Source organism: Anabrus simplex, chromosome 4 (assembly GCF_040414725.1).
Source record: "Anabrus simplex isolate iqAnaSimp1 chromosome 4, ASM4041472v1, whole genome shotgun sequence".
In the NCBI taxonomy this organism is placed as follows: domain Eukaryota; kingdom Metazoa; phylum Arthropoda; class Insecta; order Orthoptera; family Tettigoniidae; genus Anabrus; species Anabrus simplex.
In genome coordinates this window covers 453,894,848-453,912,744 of record NC_090268.1, presented here as the reverse complement: position 1 = coordinate 453,912,744, position 17,897 = coordinate 453,894,848, and the positions used below count along the sequence as shown (strand labels likewise).

Genomic DNA, 17,897 nt, shown 5'->3' with positions numbered 1-17,897 from the left:
CGGGACCAGCCGAGGTGTGCGAACTGCCAAGGCAGTCATGCCGCCTCATTTCCTGGCTGTCCCTTCATAAAAAAGGCAGTGAAGGAACACTACCGACACGCTAAACACTTACAGTCACATCCTACACACTCAGCACACTCAGCCCCTCATACCATACCTCACTCGAACCCAGAACCCTACCTTCAACTGCCCAGCCAACAGACCAACCAAGACACCACCACTATCCTAAATTTACTGTTAATGAACCTCTTATCGACCCAAAACCAGAACCCCTCACCCCTCATGCCAAGCAGACAGCTTATAATAGCCTAAAGTCACCAAACATCCCACCCCCGCCAAGACAGCAAGAACACGTCCTCACTTCCAAACTGCCTAAACACCTCGTTCCCTAAACAACTATAATAAAGCACTGGAACACCCGGAAACCGAGGCGGGTGCACTACTACGAACTGCTACGAACTGCCGCATTTCTTATGCTGTTTACTTAAATTTAACACCGCACACTCACACAATAACGTGCGTCAGCTAGTTATGTGTGAGTCACTGCTTTACGATGTCGGTAAAACACCCACTGCAAACTTCCAAACGCAACAGGGCGTGGCTAGCCCCTGGATACTCCAGAGCTACCACTGCCGACACACACGTACCGCTGTGCCAACCTGACACGGAATGTAGCGAACCCTTGGACAAACACACACACACACGACCCCACACACACACATACACACACTACCAACGCTCACATCCACAATAAACACAAGCAGTACACAATACACACAAACTGTCAAAGCAACACCGGGCGTGGTCACCCACTGGATGGGTGACCACGAGCACACAAACTGTTAAAAACAACAAACTGCTAAAAAATACACTAAAGTAACTCACACGACTGACAACAATACACTCAACAGTCCGACAGAGGAGCGCGGAATAGCGCACCGGTATCGGCACGTCACAAACCATCTATCTCTTCGGAGATAGGTGGAACATACGGATGACCAGGCGCGCGCGAACACATTCTCATCGTGACCATGGCTGACACAGCAACAGCATCGGCAGCATCTGCACCCGCCTCGGCTCCGGCCCAGGCGTCGCCCAAGAAGAGCAAGGCTTCTGCATCGAAGAAACCTCGCACCAAGCCTGCCCATCCGAAAACCTCCGAGATGGTGGGCAGTGCCATCAAGAGCCTGAAGGAACGAGGTGGATCTTCTCTGCAGGCTATCAAGAAGTACATCTCTGCCAACTACAAGGTGGACTCTGAGAAGCTGGCCCCTTTCATCAAGAAGTACCTGAAATCTGCCGTGGCTTCCGGAGAGCTGGTCCAGACCAAGGGGAAGGGAGCTTCAGGTTCCTTCAAGCTCGCTTCGGCTGCCAAGCCGGAGAAGGCCAGCGCAGCCCCTGTCAAGCGGTCCGCTGCCCCCAAGGAGAAGCGCATCCCCAAGGCGAAGAAGGCTGGTGGAGCCAAGGCTGCAGCCAAGAAAGCCATTTCCAAAAAGCCTGCCGAGAAGAAGAAGGCCGCTCCTGCTCCCAAACCCAAGCAGAAGGCTCCTTCCAAGGCTAAGAAGGCCGCCAAGGTGCCCACTAAGAAACCTAAGGCACCTAAGCCTAAAAAGGCCGCTAAGCCCAAGGCCTCGCCTAAAAAGGCACCAGCAAAAAGGAAGTGAGGACATTTCATGTTCTTGCTTCCTTCTACACGCACCTCTTGCTCTCGTAGGAGCAGAGGAAAAACGGCCCTTATCAGGGCCATCAATTTTATTCCCCAAGAGAGCATATTATGTCAGTCACTGTCCAAGGCTGGAACCCTGGCCTCTCCTATCTCTGCCTCCTAAACAGGCTAGTTTGTCTCATTGCGGGGCGACTCACTCTTCAAATTTCATTATTATTGTACTTAACTACATTTTTCTTTATCCTTACTTACTGCACTTTTGCTGTTGCTGTTGTTGTTGTTATTATTATTATTATTATTATTATTATTATTATTATTATTATTACTATCACGTCCTAGATTTAATTAATGAATTATTGTACTCAATACTCAAGATTATTATTATTATTATTATTATTATTATTATTATTATTATTGTTATTATTATTATATTCTGTTACTCTTAGATTTTTCCTTGAACCTAGAGGAACCACTAGCTTTTTTTCTTTTCGTTTTCCTTCTATCCTAGACCAGAGAGACAATAACTACTCTTCTAGGAAATTTTGGTGGCCCTGAAAAGGGCCGTTTGGTAAAGCTCCAGCCATAAGACAAGCACCGGACTTAGGCACGTTCGCCACGGATGCGGCGGGCGAGCTGGATGTCCTTAGGCATGATGGTGACACGCTTGGCGTGGATGGCACACAAGTTGGTGTCTTCAAAAAGACCCACCAGGTAGGCCTCACTGGCCTCCTGCAAGGCCATGACAGCCGAGCTCTGGAAGCGCAGGTCGGTCTTGAAGTCCTGAGCTATCTCTCTCACCAGCCGCTGGAAGGGCAGCTTGCGGATCAGAAGCTCAGTGCTCTTCTGGTAGCGTCTGATCTCACGCAGGGCCACGGTACCGGGCCTGTAGCGATGAGGCTTCTTCACTCCTCCGGTGGCAGGCGCGCTCTTACGGGCAGCCTTGGTGGCCAGTTGCTTGCGCGGGGCCTTGCCTCCGGTAGATTTACGTGCAGTCTGCTTAGTACGGGCCATCACGTGCTCACTGTCGACTCGTCCCAGGAAGAATGGTTCGGGGGCTTGCTGCCCGACTGTTTTATTGCTTCGCTTCCCCCACCCTCGGTAGCAGCTGCACTCCCATTGGCCGGGCGGTGCTGACGTCACCGGGGCCAGGCACTTTCAACAAAAGCGAGGGGCCTCGAGTGCCAGCCGCATTCTAGCTCTGAACTCGCAGCTCTACTGATCTATCATGACCGGACGAGGCAAGGGAGGCAAGGGACTCGGCAAAGGAGGCGCCAAGCGTCACAGGAAGGTGCTCCGAGACAACATCCAGGGCATCACTAAGCCTGCCATCAGACGTCTCGCTCGCAGAGGTGGAGTCAAGCGTATTTCGGGACTTATCTACGAGGAGACCCGTGGCGTGCTCAAGGTATTCCTGGAGAACGTTATCCGGGATGCCGTCACCTACACCGAGCACGCCAAGAGGAAGACCGTGACCGCCATGGATGTCGTCTATGCTCTCAAGAGGCAGGGACGCACCCTGTACGGTTTTGGTGGTTAAGTCTCCTCCGAGCGTGCTCCCGTTTGTGAGCATGCAGTATTTAAAAAACGGCCCTTTTCAGGGCCACCACTTACCTCTCAAAAGAGCACAGAGTCCCACTTACAGTACTCCTCTAACGTAGCTTGCGCTATTCTCCCTCTCAAAACAGTCATCTCCCCGAAACCTGCACGGAAAAAAGCCCTCATTATCAGTTATGATGTCTACATTTTAATGCTAACAAGAGAAAACAAACATTATCTTCCTTGCTGTGCACGTCTAAAAGACAAAGTATTGTAAATATACTACTTTAAGTATCCTTTCCTTTCCTTTCTAGTTAAGTGTGTGTTCTTACATGCATAGGTTGGTAGTATCCAGCAGTCAAGAACAGAATTATACAGCATAAATGAAATGAAAAGAAATCTATAATGTACTTCCTTCTTCCTTCCCTTCTGAAAATTAAATATTAAGAGGGGCCTGGAGCTACCTTACTCATTTCCCCCTTAAATAAATAACCTCAAAGGAAAGGCTATTCTTGTGCTCTCCTGGCTAATGTTACAGATGCCCTCATATTTGCAGTGTCTCATTATTGTTATTATTATCATTATTATTAGGAGAGTTGTCTGAACTGCTCTATCACTTCAGGATTTCTCCATACTTCTGCTAAGATAGCTATAGCAGCATGATAGACAAACAGCTCTTATCTTAAGGAGTTGGTGGCCCTGAAAAGGGCCGTTTATTTATATTTTTCCGGTGAGCCAACGCCCTGACCGAGAACAGGAACTTAAGCCTTCTTCTCGGTCTTCTTAGGCAGGAGCACTGCCTGGATGTTGGGCAGAACACCACCCTGGGCAATGGTCACTCCAGACAGCAACTTGTTCAACTCCTCGTCGTTACGGATGGCCAACTGTAAGTGACGAGGGATGATCCTGGTCTTCTTGTTGTCACGGGCTGCATTGCCCGCCAACTCAAGAACTTCAGCTGCCAGGTATTCCATGACTGCAGCCAGGTACACAGGAGCCCCAGCACCCACTCGCTCAGCGTAGTTTCCCTTGCGGAGGAGACGGTGGATACGGCCGACAGGGAACTGCAGGCCTGCACGGCTGGAGCGACTCTTGGACTTGCCCTTCACTTTTCCTCCCTTTCCTCGTCCTGACATGATGCTATGATGCTCTGCTGCTCTACTTCGAAGGGAAAATGATACCGAAGTAGTAGACCACACATCTCGTGGGATAAGAGGGTCGGAACCCAATCCCGTGAGCAATTTTAGCCCTTCGGCCTTAGGGGCCTTGAGTGCAACTTTCGATAGGTTTCTAACTAGACTGCATAGATGTTATGAGGTGGTACTTTTTGAACGGAATCGCACTGGTCAGGATATGACCTGCACCCCGGAGGGTGGATTTAACTTAGGAGAGACTTTGGTCGCTTATGGATAAGACCATCAGTATCGTAGTTACCCAGGTTGGATATGAGTGGGTTTGGGTTGGAGGTCAGGTTGTAGTAGAATCTTTGTGCCGAGATCAGGATTCTGTAGTAAACTTCATCCACATGAAGGTCATTGTGTATATCGCGATTCCGTTCGTACCATTGCGCACCGCTGATCATGCGAAGTGCACGATTTTGAAAGCGCTGAACTTTGTTTAGGTGCGTTTTGGCTGCGATCCCCCAGACAGGACTGGCATACTCAAGGATTGGCCGTATGGAGGTTTTGTACAGCAGGAGCCTGTTTTCTAAGTTGAGCCCATTGTCGGCTTTCATTAGAGGTATAATTTCGTACAGGCGTTTATATGCCTGGGCCAAAATTCTTTCAATATGGTGTCTGAAAGTTAATCTTCTGTCGAGGGAAACACCCAGGTATTTAGTAACATTTGACCACCGGATCACCTCGCCGAAAAAGACCAGTGGTAGTGGGTCAGAATGAGTTCTTTTGGAGAAAAGAGTAGCACTGCTCTTAGTAACATTAATTTTGATTCTCCACTGTCGAAGCCAAGGTTCGATAGTGGAGAGGGCTTCTTGGAGGTAATTTTGTACTCTGGGTGGTTGCCAGGATACAGAAGAGATAGCGGTGTCGTCCGCATACATGTAGACATTCGCGTGCGGTGGACGAGGTATGTCTGACATAAATAGGTTGAAGAGAACCGGTGAGAGGACCCCTCCCTGAGGGACCCCAGCGTTGATGGGGCGGGGATCCGACAGGGAGTTGCCGACTTGCACTTAAATGATACCGAATCACTCTGCGCACCAGTTTTGTAGCCTGCAAGGTTGCTCAACGTTACGAGCCAACCAATAAGGCTGCAGTAAGCTTGCGCTCATTGGCTAGTCGCATGCAGCCCTCTCGGTCTTAAAAAGAATTGCAAGGGGGCCGAAAAATTTACTTTCTAGGAGACATCCCAGACAACCATGCCACCCAAGACAAGCGGAAAGGCAGCCAAGAAAGCCGGCAAGGCCCAGAAGAACATCTCCAAGGGAGACAAGAAGAAGAAGCGCAAGAGGAAGGAAAGCTATGCCATCTACATCTACAAGGTGCTTAAACAGGTACATCCTGATACTGGCATCTCCAGCAAGGCGATGAGCATCATGAACAGCTTTGTCAACGACATCTTCGAGCGCATCGCCGCTGAGGCTTCCCGTCTGGCCCACTACAACAAGCGCTCCACCATCACCAGTCGGGAGATCCAGACTGCCGTCCGCCTCCTGTTGCCCGGTGAGCTGGCCAAGCACGCCGTCAGTGAGGGTACCAAGGCAGTTACCAAATACACCAGCTCCAAGTAAGGTGCCAGGTTTTCTGCCTTGCTGCATTCTTAACAAACGGCCCTTTTCAGGGCCACCACACCTTTAAAAAAAAGAGCAGCATCTGTTAGCCTTGTTATCAACTCCACTCTGATTTTATCTATCTGTCCTACTTCATATACATCGAAAGACAGTGCAAAACATTCAAATCATAAGCTAAGGAGGGAAGAACTACTACTACTACTACTACTACATTACCTTATTGCTAAAAATCCTCCTGCTTTGTCCTTTACAATGAAAACCAGACCAAGCCCCATGGCACTACAGCCCCTAAGCAAGCAGGCTGAGTGGACCTCAAAGCAGCCATTAGATCGAGGTAAAATTCCTTTGCCTGGCCGGGAATTGAACCCGGGCCCCCCAGCTACGAGGCAGGCACGCTGCCCCTGCGCTACAGCGCCGGCCCCTTCACAACCACCTTCAGTAATTATTATTATTATTATTATTATTATTATTACAACCCTCGACACTTCCCGTGTGTGTGTGCGCGCGCGCGCCAGCGCGCGCGTTTTTTTGGGGTTAGGTTACGAGAAGTGGGGTTAAGTCGAGTTAGGGTACGTTTCGCCGCGGAGCGCGACAACCACCCGCGCCCGCTCCGCGACGGCGACCTCCGAGCACACCCCTGCACCATTGCCAACGCCCCCGCGCCACAAAGACCTCCAGGAAACTCGCTTTGCGGTTCGTATGGACGTTTCAAGCTCCGTTCTCTCGCCAACGGCCATACCATGTTGAATACACCGGTTCTCGTCCGATCACCGCAGTTAAGCAACATTGGGCGTGGTCAGTACTTGGATGGGTGACCGCTTGGGAACACCACGTGCCGTTGGCTCAATTCCCTTTTTACCAAGTTTCCCAGTCCCAGTACGACAACTTACTTTCAACTTTTGCCTCAGGCCAGCAGAAATTGCTTAAATCACGTTTTTTGTTACGTCTGAAACTAGCTAGACCTTTTGCTGCTCTTCGACCCCGTGGCTATACAGGAACGAAGCTTAGCGTAGTATTGCATTTCCTCCTAGGTGACCGGCCTAACCTGGCGGCGGCGACATCATCATCATCGTTGTTGTTATTATTATTATTATTATTATTATTATTATTATTATTATTATTATTATTATTCGTCGTCTCTCTCTCTCTCTCTCTCTCTCTCTCTCTCTCTCTCTGTGTGTGTGTGTGTGTGTGTGTGTGTGTGTGTGTGTGTGTGTGTGTCGACCTAGGGGACCCTTGCTGAGCCTAGCACCGCTTCCAATTACTCGTGCCAGGATTTTAACTTTCGTACCTCCTATCGTACGTCCCTATGTCTAAACTTGCTGTTCTTATTCTTTTAGGTTAGTGTAGCTTATCCTGCAGGCCTCTTATGGCACATAACATCATTCTACGTCCTATTTCTCCCAATATTAAGATTATTAAAGGGCGGAACGAGGCTTCTAAACTCCCCGCCCACCTTGAAAATCGCGAGGAAGGTGGTTTCCATGCAACGTCATCGACACTGTCGTGATTACAATGAAAGCCATGTCCTAGCAACCGACCGCGGCATTTAGCAGCCCCTCAAAGAGTCGAACAATTTCCTTTTATGTTCTTTCAGGTAAGTAGCTATTCAAATTACGACACGGTTCGGCAATAAGTTACAAGTTTGTAGTACGCTCGTGTCTCTCCCGGGCTTCCTTACGAACGGTAGGGCACCAGTGCAGTACAGTGGCCTACACACAGCCCGCTATCTTCGAAGTGCGTGTGTTGCGATGTAACGTAGTTTTGAAGCCTAGGAACTTGTAAAACTCTTTCATTTCTATCAAAGACGAGACGCCCTTCAAATAAGACTGAGAAGGTAACCTTTTGACGACAAGGGTTAGTTCAAAGAGTCGTGACGTTTTAGGTTAGGTGAAGGGAGGAAAGCACTCGTTTTTGTTGTTTGTACGTCAGCTGACCGATCTTTTGGCAAGTGATAAATTGAGTAGAACGAATCGGAACTCCGTATAGTTACTGTTACCGTCCTAGAATTAAAATTAGACCATTCTGAGCCCTACTTGACAGGTTCGACACCGGCTCACTCGTGTGATATTTCGATGGTCTGTAGATATGGGCGCATAAAAAGAACTCCTGCGGGACAAACTTCCGGCACCTCGGCATCTACGAAAGGCGTAAGATAATAGTGAACATAACCTTACTAGTAGTACCACCACCACCATTACTGCTACTAATACGACTATTACTTAAGGCAGTGGACAATTTCGAACTCAAGCAATAATGTGTCCTTTTGCTGACCACCTGATCACTGCCTCTTGCCTTACTACTACAGGCTAGCGTTCAAGGAAAGAAAGAAAGAAAGAAAGAAAGAAATAAGTTACCGTTCTTCCCAAGTCAGGTTAGGATTTCTGCATCAGACACGGCTAGGGCTGATCGTGGATCTACTAGTACCTAACATGCTAAATTGTGCTCCGTTATATCATCACCAGTCGTGAAGTCACACCTGCATCTTCTAATTACAGGGTAGATGCTACATATTTCGGGCAATATATAACCCAGGTTTGGCTTGGATAACCTAAAAATATTCAGGTACTGGGTCTGGCCTGGTTATATCAAGTGTCACCCTAGATCAGCAGGGCTAAGAATCATCAGGTCTCTGTCATGAATTTAAATGGCTTAGTACCCCTCATTATGGTGTACTTCTCTTCATATTTGAGGGAAGAGGAGTAAAACTTAAAACTTTATTGCCTGTCTTAAACCACCTACTTTCTTTGGGGTATTGTCTAGCACAAACTTCTAAGGCGACCACATCACACAGCCCGATGCTCGAATACTGCTTGGGCAGGGGTGTAGGTGGTGGTTAGTGGTTGCAAGAAGGGTCCTGGAAGGGAGGGATAATAAGCCAGTACGCCACTTGCTCTTAAGTCTGTACCTTTCATTATACGGTTTCATTAACTATTTTTTACACCTGCCCTGTAGTATGGTACCATTTAGTAAGAGGTCTCTAGAGTTTGGCCTAGTACAACCTTCAATGAAAGTAGTTTTCAGGAGTGGTTAGGTACCCCTATACTTACTTTCTTTCTTTCTTTCTTTCTTTCTTTCTTTCTTTCTTTCTTGGATTACAAGGTGTCGGTAAAGCAGCTGATCGTTGCTTATGTACAAAAAAATGTTCATACATGGGCTTTCATTCGCTGAGGTAAATGATAATGATAATAATAATAATAATAATAATAATAATAATAATAATAATAATAATAATAATAATAATAATAATAATAATGGCAAGAACACAAAGGGTCCTTTTCTCTGCAGCTGATTTTTAGCATGAAGGACAGAGGCTGTCATGATGATGATGATTACCGAGTGATACCGTTAAGCTAAAACCCAGTAGGGGATTAATATTAACAGCAGGGAACGTTGTGCAGAATCATTCAGTAAAGATGTAATGGCAGGGGGAGGGGGGGAAGAGGGCGTTCAGTATAATACACCATCAACCCAAGTACAGTGCATATTTAGCTCTATGTTATGTAATGCTCTCTCTGCTCTCTGTACCTTTATTTGGCCCTACAACTTGTCTCACCAAGTGAAGGAGATCTTACACATAGTTACTGTACTGTACTTAATTTCACGCTGACTTCAACTGCTAGTAGGATACGCACGTCGAACCATGCAGAAACCTGCACGATTTCAAACGACTGCCGACTAGATAGCGACTAGGCCGAAGAAAGAAAGGGCATCTTATAAATCGAGAGCGACAATTCATTTTCGAGGTTAGGGTTACCGCTTGGTTCTCTTAGCCAAAGAAATCATGAAACCATTTTGCGAGTAAAAACTGATGTTACCTGAATTTTGGATACAGTTATTACTACCATCATCATCATCATCATCATCATCATCATCATCATCGTCATACGCTACTCTGTATGATGAAGGTGGGTAGCAAGATCGAGTCTCGGCGCGATCAGTTGGCTTCAAATTCTGCTTCACCTCGTTCAGAGTATACATATTCAAGGTAAAAACACTAGCTTCTCTCAAAAAATAAACTCCTATTGAAGGGTCATTAAACACAACTTCTTCTTCTTCTTCTTCTTCTTCTTCTTCTTCTTCTTCTTCTTCTTCTTCTTATTATTATTATTATTATTATTATTATTATTATTATTATTATTATTATTATTATTATTATTATTATTATTCCTTTCTTTCTTTCTTTCTTTCTTTCTGTCTTTCTTTCTTTCTTTCTTTCTTTCTTTCTTTCTTTCTTTCAGGACCATTTAAGTGAGATGTTAGCTGTATGAGTGTTGCAGCACCTCAAACCTTTACATTTTTTCCCTTGTAAGTTGTGGCAATGTCTTGCAGAGAAGTTTGTTGGGAAACCATGGTCCTTCCTTCCTTCCTTCCTTCCTTCCTTCCTTCCTTCCTTCCTTCCTTCCTTCCTTCCTTCCAATAAATCTGCTGAGTTGCTGTCTCAAAGGGTCTCTCATCCTAAAGAAATTTGACCGAAGGTAAGGGATGTTGCCAGGTCTATCAAACTGACAGACTTATCATCTCCTGGTACAGGAAATCTGTTCTTTGAAGAGTCTGGACTGACTGCCCCTTCCTCCGTCACGGTGTTCTCGATCCTGCCTTCGCCTTCGCAGCCCACTGGAGGCAGTAAGATACGACTCACAATGCCTCCATCCAGCAGGCGAGGGGTGAAGCCTCTCCTGAGGCGGTACAGGCTCTGTAGCGAACTGGAAATTTAATTATGCCCTAAGAAACATCTAGAGGTTCCCTTGGGCAGGCTGTCCCTTTTCCCAACCTGAGCTTTCGACCCCCGACAGGGGCTGAAAGCTGCTGGATGTGAGAGACTGTACAGAGTTGAGAGCCTTATAAATAGAGGCCTAAAGGCTAGGACTTTACGAGATTGGCGCTACCAGCAGGAAAGCAGGAGTCGAACGAGTCATGGAGGCTAGCTTCTAACTTATGTCCTTTATCCTGTAGGTCCTTTCAAGCAAAGCTACAAGAGGCAGATTACAGCAGGTCTGCTTCACTCTGTGGAAAACTACCTAAAGGCTGACTTGCCTTTGCTCTCACTCGGAAGGGGTTAGAGCCTGAGGATGGCCGTTCAGCTCCATTGCTAGAGGAAGGATTGGGCTTCCTTCAGGTAAGAGGGGGTCACTCCCGGGGGCGTCGCGACGACGACGGCCGCCCCTAAACGTCGGCATGGAGAGGCGGCTGGTGAAATGCTGCCCATCGAACGCACCTCCATCAGGACGCCCGAAGCAAGGTGACGAGTACTTCTGCCACCTGAGGAGCAGCGTCAAACCTTTGACTATCCCTTCCTAACCGAACCCTGATTGTAACCCACCCCTTAAAGACGCAGGGAGCACGAGAAAGGAGCTAGGAAGCACGTCCCCAACTTGTCGCCGCGCAACCCACCCGACAGCCAGCCACTGCTGTTTCCTGCGCGGTCCGAGTAGCCTGATACACTCAGATAACCAGGGGAGCGCGCGAACACATTCTCATCGTGACCATGGCTGACACAGCAACAGCATCGGCAGCATCTGCACCCGCCTCGGCTCCGGCCCAGGCGTCGCCCAAGAAGAGCAAGGCTTCTGCATCGAAGAAACCTCGCACCAAGCCTGCCCATCCGAAAACCTCCGAGATGGTGGGCAGTGCCATCAAGAGCCTGAAGGAACGAGGTGGATCTTCTCTGCAGGCTATCAAGAAGTACATCTCTGCCAACTACAAGGTGGACTCTGAGAAGCTGGCCCCTTTCATCAAGAAGTACCTGAAATCTGCCGTGGCTTCCGGAGAGCTGGTCCAGACCAAGGGGAAGGGAGCTTCAGGTTCCTTCAAGCTCGCTTCGGCTGCCAAGCCGGAGAAGGCCAGCGCAGCCCCTGTCAAGCGGTCCGCTGCCCCCAAGGAGAAGCGCATCCCCAAGGCGAAGAAGGCTGGTGGAGCCAAGGCTGCAGCCAAGAAAGCCATTTCCAAAAAGCCTGCCGAGAAGAAGAAGGCCGCTCCTGCTCCCAAACCCAAGCAGAAGGCTCCTTCCAAGGCTAAGAAGGCCGCCAAGGTGCCCACTAAGAAACCTAAGGCACCTAAGCCTAAAAAGGCCGCTAAGCCCAAGGCCTCGCCTAAAAAGGCACCAGCAAAAAGGAAGTGAGGACATTTCATGTTCTTGCTTCCTTCTACACGCACCTCTTGCTCTCGTAGGAGCAGAGGAAAAACGGCCCTTATCAGGGCCATCAATTTTATTCCCCAAGAGAGCATATTATGTCAGTCACTGTCCAAGGCTGGAACCCTGGCCTCTCCTATCTCTGCCTCCTAAACAGGCTAGTTTGTCTCATTGCGGGGCGACTCACTCTTCAAATTTCATTATTATTGTACTTAACTACATTTTTCTTTATCCTTACTTACTGCACTTTTGCTGTTGCTGTTGTTGTTGTTATTATTATTATTATTATTATTATTATTATTATTATTATTATTACTATCACGTCCTAGATATTAATTAATGAATTATTGTACTCAATACTCAAGATTATTATTATTATTATTATTATTATTATTATTATTATTATTATTGTTATTATTATTATATTCTGTTACTCTTAGATTTTTCCTTGAACCTAGAGGAACCACTAGCTTTTTTTCTTTTCGTTTTCCTTCTATCCTAGACCAGAGAGACAATAACTACTCTTCTAGGAAATTTTGGTGGCCCTGAAAAGGGCCGTTTGGTAAAGCTCCAGCCATAAGACAAGCACCGGACTTAGGCACGTTCGCCACGGATGCGGCGGGCGAGCTGGATGTCCTTAGGCATGATGGTGACACGCTTGGCGTGGATGGCACACAAGTTGGTGTCTTCAAAAAGACCCACCAGGTAGGCCTCACTGGCCTCCTGCAAGGCCATGACAGCCGAGCTCTGGAAGCGCAGGTCGGTCTTGAAGTCCTGAGCTATCTCTCTCACCAGCCGCTGGAAGGGCAGCTTGCGGATCAGAAGCTCAGTGCTCTTCTGGTAGCGTCTGATCTCACGCAGGGCCACGGTACCGGGCCTGTAGCGATGAGGCTTCTTCACTCCTCCGGTGGCAGGCGCGCTCTTACGGGCAGCCTTGGTGGCCAGTTGCTTGCGCGGGGCCTTGCCTCCGGTAGATTTACGTGCAGTCTGCTTAGTACGGGCCATCACGTGCTCACTGTCGACTCGTCCCAGGAAGAATGGTTCGGGGGCTTGCTGCCCGACTGTTTTATTGCTTCGCTTCCCCCACCCTCGGTAGCAGCTGCACTCCCATTGGCCGGGCGGTGCTGACGTCACCGGGGCCAGGCACTTTCAACAAAAGCGAGGGGCCTCGAGTGCCAGCCGCATTCTAGCTCTGAACTCGCAGCTCTACTGATCTATCATGACCGGACGAGGCAAGGGAGGCAAGGGACTCGGCAAAGGAGGCGCCAAGCGTCACAGGAAGGTGCTCCGAGACAACATCCAGGGCATCACTAAGCCTGCCATCAGACGTCTCGCTCGCAGAGGTGGAGTCAAGCGTATTTCGGGACTTATCTACGAGGAGACCCGTGGCGTGCTCAAGGTATTCCTGGAGAACGTTATCCGGGATGCCGTCACCTACACCGAGCACGCCAAGAGGAAGACCGTGACCGCCATGGATGTCGTCTATGCTCTCAAGAGGCAGGGACGCACCCTGTACGGTTTTGGTGGTTAAGTCTCCTCCGAGCGTGCTCCCGTTTGTGAGCATGCAGTATTTAAAAAACGGCCCTTTTCAGGGCCACCACTTACCTCTCAAAAGAGCACAGAGTCCCACTTACAGTACTCCTCTAACGTAGCTTGCGCTATTCTCCCTCTCAAAACAGTCATCTCCCCGAAACCTGCACGGAAAAAAGCCCTCATTATCAGTTATGATGTCTACATTTTAATGCTAACAAGAGAAAACAAACATTATCTTCCTTGCTGTGCACGTCTAAAAGACAAAGTATTGTAAATATACTACTTTAAGTATCCTTTCCTTTCCTTTCTAGTTAAGTGTGTGTTCTTACATGCATAGGTTGGTAGTATCCAGCAGTCAAGAACAGAATTATACAGCATAAATGAAATGAAAAGAAATCTATAATGTACTTCCTTCTTCCTTCCCTTCTGAAAATTAAATATTAAGAGGGGCCTGGAGCTACCTTACTCATTTCCCCCTTAAATAAATAACCTCAAAGGAAAGGCTATTCTTGTGCTCTCCTGGCTAATGTTACAGATGCCCTCATATTTGCAGTGTCTCATTATTGTTATTATTATCATTATTATTAGGAGAGTTGTCTGAACTGCTCTATCACTTCAGGATTTCTCCATACTTCTGCTAAGATAGCTATAGCAGCATGATAGACAAACAGCTCTTATCTTAAGGAGTTGGTGGCCCTGAAAAGGGCCGTTTATTTATATTTTTCCGGTGAGCCAACGCCCTGACCGAGAACAGGAACTTAAGCCTTCTTCTCGGTCTTCTTAGGCAGGAGCACTGCCTGGATGTTGGGCAGAACACCACCCTGGGCAATGGTCACTCCAGACAGCAACTTGTTCAACTCCTCGTCGTTACGGATGGCCAACTGTAAGTGACGAGGGATGATCCTGGTCTTCTTGTTGTCACGGGCTGCATTGCCCGCCAACTCAAGAACTTCAGCTGCCAGGTATTCCATGACTGCAGCCAGGTACACAGGAGCCCCAGCACCCACTCGCTCAGCGTAGTTTCCCTTGCGGAGGAGACGGTGGATACGGCCGACAGGGAACTGCAGGCCTGCACGGCTGGAGCGACTCTTGGACTTGCCCTTCACTTTTCCTCCCTTTCCTCGTCCTGACATGATGCTATGATGCTCTGCTGCTCTACTTCGAAGGGAAAATGATACCGAATCACTCTGCGCACCAGTTTTGTAGCCTGCAAGGTTGCTCAACGTTACGAGCCAACCAATAAGGCTGCAGTAAGCTTGCGCTCATTGGCTAGTCGCATGCAGCCCTCTCGGTCTTAAAAAGAATTGCAAGGGGGCCGAAAAATTTACTTTCTAGGAGACATCCCAGACAACCATGCCACCCAAGACAAGCGGAAAGGCAGCCAAGAAAGCCGGCAAGGCCCAGAAGAACATCTCCAAGGGAGACAAGAAGAAGAAGCGCAAGAGGAAGGAAAGCTATGCCATCTACATCTACAAGGTGCTTAAACAGGTACATCCTGATACTGGCATCTCCAGCAAGGCGATGAGCATCATGAACAGCTTTGTCAACGACATCTTCGAGCGCATCGCCGCTGAGGCTTCCCGTCTGGCCCACTACAACAAGCGCTCCACCATCACCAGTCGGGAGATCCAGACTGCCGTCCGCCTCCTGTTGCCCGGTGAGCTGGCCAAGCACGCCGTCAGTGAGGGTACCAAGGCAGTTACCAAATACACCAGCTCCAAGTAAGGTGCCAGGTTTTCTGCCTTGCTGCATTCTTAACAAACGGCCCTTTTCAGGGCCACCACACCTTTAAAAAAAAGAGCAGCATCTGTTAGCCTTGTTATCAACTCCACTCTGATTTTATCTATCTGTCCTACTTCATATACATCGAAAGACAGTGCAAAACATTCAAATCATAAGCTAAGGAGGGAAGAACTACTACTACTACTACTACTACATTACCTTATTGCTAAAAATCCTCCTGCTTTGTCCTTTACAATGAAAACCAGACCAAGCCCCATGGCACTACAGCCCCTAAGCAAGCAGGCTGAGTGGACCTCAAAGCAGCCATTAGATCGAGGTAAAATTCCTTTGCCTGGCCGGGAATTGAACCCGGGCCCCCCAGCTACGAGGCAGGCACGCTGCCCCTGCGCTACAGCGCCGGCCCCTTCACAACCACCTTCAGTAATTATTATTATTATTATTATTATTATTATTACAACCCTCGACACTTCCCGTGTGTGTGTGCGCGCGCGCGCCAGCGCGCGCGTTTTTTTGGGGTTAGGTTACGAGAAGTGGGGTTAAGTCGAGTTAGGGTACGTTTCGCCGCGGAGCGCGACAACCACCCGCGCCCGCTCCGCGACGGCGACCTCCGAGCACACCCCTGCACCATTGCCAACGCCCCCGCGCCACAAAGACCTCCAGGAAACTCGCTTTGCGGTTCGTATGGACGTTTCAAGCTCCGTTCTCTCGCCAACGGCCATACCATGTTGAATACACCGGTTCTCGTCCGATCACCGCAGTTAAGCAACATTGGGCGTGGTCAGTACTTGGATGGGTGACCGCTTGGGAACACCACGTGCCGTTGGCTCAATTCCCTTTTTACCAAGTTTCCCAGTCCCAGTACGACAACTTACTTTCAACTTTTGCCTCAGGCCAGCAGAAATTGCTTAAATCACGTTTTTTGTTACGTCTGAAACTAGCTAGACCTTTTGCTGCTCTTCGACCCCGTGGCTATACAGGAACGAAGCTTAGCGTAGTATTGCATTTCCTCCTAGGTGACCGGCCTAACCTGGCGGCGGCGACATCATCATCATCGTTGTTGTTATTATTATTATTATTATTATTATTATTATTATTATTATTATTATTATTATTATTATTATTCGTCGTCTCTCTCTCTCTCTCTCTCTCTCTCTCTCTCTCTCTCTGTGTGTGTGTGTGTGTGTGTGTGTGTGTGTGTGTGTGTGTGTGTGTGTGTCGACCTAGGGGACCCTTGCTGAGCCTAGCACCGCTTCCAATTACTCGTGCCAGGATTTTAACTTTCGTACCTCCTATCGTACGTCCCTATGTCTAAACTTGCTGTTCTTATTCTTTTAGGTTAGTGTAGCTTATCCTGCAGGCCTCTTATGGCACATAACATCATTCTACGTCCTATTTCTCCCAATATTAAGATTATTAAAGGGCGGAACGAGGCTTCTAAACTCCCCGCCCACCTTGAAAATCGCGAGGAAGGTGGTTTCCATGCAACGTCATCGACACTGTCGTGATTACAATGAAAGCCATGTCCTAGCAACCGACCGCGGCATTTAGCAGCCCCTCAAAGAGTCGAACAATTTCCTTTTATGTTCTTTCAGGTAAGTAGCTATTCAAATTACGACACGGTTCGGCAATAAGTTACAAGTTTGTAGTACGCTCGTGTCTCTCCCGGGCTTCCTTACGAACGGTAGGGCACCAGTGCAGTACAGTGGCCTACACACAGCCCGCTATCTTCGAAGTGCGTGTGTTGCGATGTAACGTAGTTTTGAAGCCTAGGAACTTGTAAAACTCTTTCATTTCTATCAAAGACGAGACGCCCTTCAAATAAGACTGAGAAGGTAACCTTTTGACGACAAGGGTTAGTTCAAAGAGTCGTGACGTTTTAGGTTAGGTGAAGGGAGGAAAGCACTCGTTTTTGTTGTTTGTACGTCAGCTGACCGATCTTTTGGCAAGTGATAAATTGAGTAGAACGAATCGGAACTCCGTATAGTTACTGTTACCGTCCTAGAATTAAAATTAGACCATTCTGAGCCCTACTTGACAGGTTCGACACCGGCTCACTCGTGTGATATTTCGATGGTCTGTAGATATGGGCGCATAAAAAGAACTCCTGCGGGACAAACTTCCGGCACCTCGGCATCTACGAAAGGCGTAAGATAATAGTGAACATAACCTTACTAGTAGTACCACCACCACCATTACTGCTACTAATACGACTATTACTTAAGGCAGTGGACAATTTCGAACTCAAGCAATAATGTGTCCTTTTGCTGACCACCTGATCACTGCCTCTTGCCTTACTACTACAGGCTAGCGTTCAAGGAAAGAAAGAAAGAAAGAAAGAAAGAAAGAAATAAGTTACCGTTCTTCCCAAGTCAGGTTAGGATTTCTGCATCAGACACGGCTAGGGCTGATCGTGGATCTACTAGTACCTAACATGCTAAATTGTGCTCCGTTATATCATCACCAGTCGTGAAGTCACACCTGCATCTTCTAATTACAGGGTAGATGCTACATATTTCGGGCAATATATAACCCAGGTT

At 48.0% G+C, this 17,897-nt stretch overlaps 2 non-coding genes across 2 annotated transcripts; both read left to right on the top strand.

Moving 5' to 3' along the window:
* The first annotated feature begins 6,676 nt into the window (after positions 1–6,676).
* On the top strand, positions 6,677–6,795 carry LOC137500602 (5S ribosomal RNA). The gene has a single exon (XR_011018110.1). It is a non-coding gene; the product is annotated as a 5S ribosomal RNA (ribosomal RNA).
* Positions 6,796–16,067: 9,272 nt separating this feature from the next.
* On the top strand, positions 16,068–16,186 carry LOC137500751 (5S ribosomal RNA). The gene has a single exon (XR_011018252.1). It is a non-coding gene; the product is annotated as a 5S ribosomal RNA (ribosomal RNA).
* Positions 16,187–17,897: the final 1,711 nt, after the last annotated feature.